The sequence below is a fragment of the Helianthus annuus genome, unplaced genomic scaffold, assembly GCF_002127325.2.
Source record: "Helianthus annuus cultivar XRQ/B unplaced genomic scaffold, HanXRQr2.0-SUNRISE HanXRQChr00c001, whole genome shotgun sequence".
Classification (NCBI taxonomy): domain Eukaryota; kingdom Viridiplantae; phylum Streptophyta; class Magnoliopsida; order Asterales; family Asteraceae; genus Helianthus; species Helianthus annuus.
The window spans coordinates 294,047-298,566 of record NW_023395517.1 but is presented as its reverse complement, the minus strand read 5'-3'; the positions used below and the strand labels follow the sequence as shown (position 1 = coordinate 298,566).

Sequence of the window (4,520 nt, the reverse complement as noted above, 5' to 3'; positions counted from 1 at the left end):
GGTGTTAACGCTCCGAGTCGTCAAACTTTGCTCGAAATCTGTAAATCTCTCTTCAGCGGTGGTATCATCTTCATTTAAGCTCTCATACAAGATCATTCCATTTAGCCATTTAGGTTAATGCTGTGTCCATAAAATATTCATATTACATGTTTTGTTTTATGCAGGGCAGCCCAAACGTCACCTTGTTTTATGCAGGGCAGCCGCAACAAGTTTATACGGTAAGCGATAGGTGCACTTCCACTAACAAGTTAATAGGCCTGAGTTGAGCAGAAGTACTAAGGATCCCAGAGTACATGAGTGTAGGTGGTCTTTTGAGTCGTTGAACTGGTGCCATATTCGACTCGAACCTATCTCTGGTTCATCTAGCCTACTCTCCTTGTCTTCCTCATGTCAGGTGGATGCTATGGATTGTGCGGTGGTGAAAGCTCACTCCGATCTTCTAACTGCCGGAGAAAGTGTATCTGCTTGGAGAGTCTCGGAATCGGCGTTGGTGACGCTGAACGCTGCTTCATTCGAATCGATGGGGGCTTCATATGCAGAATGTTCCCTCACTTAGTGGTCTCATGCTCACTCAAGCAGAGGTAAAGTAAAGTTTATCATCATTCATCAATTTTCTTTTCTTTTTTTTAGAATAAAGGTTTTTATATTTGCAACTTGACAAAATGTGATTTATATTAAATTTATTTTAAGTTAATAGTGTACTGGTTATAACTAATATCAAATCTTTACTAATACTTGATTTCTTTTTATGATGGTTGACTTTGCGAGAACTAACGGAGCATTAGTGTCAAGAATGGGCTGAGATTCGAATTCAGTCGGTTTTTCGCTCTTTTTTGGTAATTTCTAAACCTTGAATATTAATTTTTAACATGCTATGCTACTGAGAGAATATAAACTTGACTATATTTTGTGTTTTGATATGATATAAAACTTGATGCTTTGATCGAGATTGGGTACCTAACTGATGTTAAACATCATGCTCATATTGGTTGGGATATAAGTTTTGTCATTTCTTTTGTTTTTTTTATGCTTTTGTTTTTTTTATGCTTTTTGTTTTTGTTTTATGATGTGTTTTGTTTTTTTATGCTTTTTGTTTTTTAACTGATGTTAACCCATTTGACATATGCTACAGACAAAAATGGATGCCAAAAGCAGGGAAGTACAATCTACAGGAAAAAGCAACACTTTACTATTGTGTGAAAGACAGCTTGCTTGCTGCAGTCTCTATAATATATCAACACTCTACAAACACTGTTTGAAAGACAGCACTGTTTGAAAGACAGCATGCTTGAAAGACAGCATGCTTGCTTCAGTCTCTATAAATAATTCAGAGATATCAACACTCTACAAACACTTTACAAACTCTCAACTACACTCAACTGAAATTGTAAGTTTATCTCAGTTGAACTAATCCTACTTTCAAAACATCAACCTAACAACTTCTATTTACTTCGATTTCAGAATATATCAACTCTTTGCATCTGGATCTTGCGTTGTTTCTCGGCTCTCACATCAAGGTTTTAAAATTTTTGTCGGCTTTTCACATCTCCCTCTTGCATTGTTGTAAGTTCTTTCAAATTTCTTGGTTTTTTTGTAACTTTTAACTGTAGCTTTTAACTTTAGAAGGTTGTAAATGTTGAAATAACTAGGGTTTTTGGAACTGTATTGTTTAACTGCCTCTTTTTTTTTATTAAAAAGTCAAGCTAATAGTTTTAGATCCAGATTTGATACAAACTGAATGTGTGTTTATCGAAAATTCTATACAAACTGAATTCGTATTTGTTTAACCTTTTGTAATTATCTATAATAACAATTTATGTAGCATGTTATGAACAGTGTATTAATTGGACAAATTTAGAATGCTATTTACAATACTGCCACATACACTTGTAATATAGCAAAATATATCTCTATTGTATTATTTTGCTGCCATCAGACTACTCTCATCTGATTAATGAAGGTGGTTACATGCATATGTGGTTGCTTTGATTTCTTACACGTGTCTTCAGCCCTTCATTTGATTTTTTTTAAAGGTGAATTTCTTTAATCCTTGTCGTTTGTGGGACTTGAACCCAAAACCTTCCCATTCCCAACCTAGGTGTTTTAAATAATTTTTTTTATTTCCTTTTAGCAAATTGGCTCATGATAGATTGCTAAACAAGTAGTTGTTATTGTAATTAAAATATATCAAAAAATCTAAACTCTTTAGTTATAATTACATTTTATGGATAGTTAGAAATATTATTTTATCCCATTCTATTATATAACAACATGAATTATTAATTAACAATAATAATAACTTGCAATACAATTTGAAAAGTCTTTAGGAAAAATGTCTTTAGAAAGACGGTTATAACGAATTACAGGAATTTTTTTTAAAACAATACTGTATTCAAAACAAAATATTATTAGGTATTGCAAACTATACTGGGTTTTTAGATCCAGATTTGCATTTAAAAAAAATAAAAACCGTTACACAGTTGCAATAATATGAAGGGTGTGGCTAAATGCACCTTCATTTTTACTGTTTATACCTCACTTTCTAAAAATATTATTTTTATAATTTTTTTAAATTCCACCCTTGTATTTTCTGTTTTTTGAAAATAAGATCAAACAAAACTCCAACTTATTATTATTCAAAGGAATTGCTACTCCCAAAACTCCGACTAATATTCAAACTTTTCCGTTCAAGTTTTCCGACTAATATCCCTATTATTCCTTAATATTCAAAAATAGAAAATATAAGATTGGAACACCTAAAAATAGTTGAGTAAATTTAAAAGAACAAAAATATTTTAAATGACTTTATTAAAACAACTGAAGAAATTTGGTTACTGTTACTCGAGTTTTTTCTTACTATCTAATATTACAAAACCATTCACCAATGACCAAACTGATGGGAGGTTTTTATTATCTAATTTCACCAAACAACCTCTAGGTTATTAAAAAAATATTGGTTTAACCCTTTAATGTTTGCTGATGATGATGTGGATTTCTTATTTTATATGTTTTCTTTTAACGTTTAAAACACGTGGTAAAAATAAAACGCCGTTGTTGAGTATATACATGAGATGAAACTTGCATAGAATATTTCAATAAAGAGAAAAAAATAGGGATATTTCGTAATACAAATTTTCAAAAAGTAGAAAATAGACGGGTCGATTGTATTTATTTACAAACTTTAGGGGGTGAGTGCAACCAGTAAAATTATAAAAGATGGGAGTACATTTAGCAACACCCTAATATGAAACTTACACTGATGTGATACCATCAAATAAAAAATAATCATGTTGACTGTCAAGAGACTCCCCGCATTTTGTTTTTATTGTTTTGTCCAGCTACTTGACTGTTTTGAACTCTTCTTGTTTTTAATTACATCTACTTCCTTGTTTTGTACTATTCTTGTAGAAGATCACGAATAAGAAAACTAACTTAAGTACTATACGATATATCACGAGACGACGGATAAACTAACGGTAAACGAGTATCCTATTGTAAATCGCCACTCCCGCCGCATCGCGCGGGTAAGTGACTAGTATATATATCTATATATATATATATATATATGTGTATATATGTATGTATGAGCGTGTAGTAGGTTGAAATCAATAAACATCTTTTTATGAAAATCCCGAAAATTAATCTCAAACATATTTTTCTGTTGCGACAAGAAAGGATAATGTCAAGAACAGAGAGTCTAGACTTTTATTAATCTCAAACCAGATGTACATACAAACCCAGAACCAATCAAACAATAATTATATGAATAACCCAGACAAGAACAATATGAACTAATTATAGACTAGATGATGGATGTGATGGACGACAAATACATAATATCAATAGAAGGTTTCAACAAGTGAAACAAAGATGAAACTCAACAGATAAAAAACGACGATTCCTAGTCCAATAATCTCAAAATGTATTATCTTTGTAGCAACTTTTAAGGGCGTACATGTTTAGTGGTAACAATAGAGGACAAATCATCATTCTTATGAAACCGATTGTTATAGTTAGAGTCAAAATACTCATATATTGCATTTAGTTATTTGTCGCTTCATCCTTAACCACATACGTGTCATAAAATTACCAATATAGACTGTATTAGGAGTTCAGGACAAAATCAAAAGACTAGCTAACAGTGGACTTGATAACAAAAGATTCACCAAAGGTTAGTATGATAAAAGGCTATGAAACCTGTTTTGAGTTTTGAAAGTCCAACAACCTACTTTTAAACTTAGAATTGACTTAAGTCCATCCAATAAAAAAATAAAAAAATTAAAGAGCTATATACAAGTGAAAAGTAAATCCAAATGGGCATTTAATCAAACAGGTGGTGTGCATGATTGTAGCTATAAAATAATTAAATGTAGTAAAAAATTACACATGAACTTTACAATGGCGCGTTACATTTCATTAGTTAGATTCCAGACGTTCACGCGTTTTTTGGGCTGCCCATAGACTCTTTTAGTCTTACCCACGAAAGGAAATTGGATTTGGTTTTATTTTGAGCCCAAGCC

The 4,520-nt window shown here is 31.7% G+C and overlaps 1 long non-coding RNA gene across 1 annotated transcript; it reads left to right on the top strand.

The window, feature by feature from the left end:
- The first annotated feature begins 680 nt into the window (after positions 1 to 680).
- LOC110887496 lies at positions 681 to 1,641 on the top strand. The gene is made up of 3 exons (XR_002563358.2): positions 681 to 836; positions 1,133 to 1,387; positions 1,462 to 1,641. It is a non-coding gene; the product is annotated as an uncharacterized LOC110887496 (long non-coding RNA).
- The last annotated feature ends 2,879 nt before the right edge of the window (positions 1,642 to 4,520 follow it).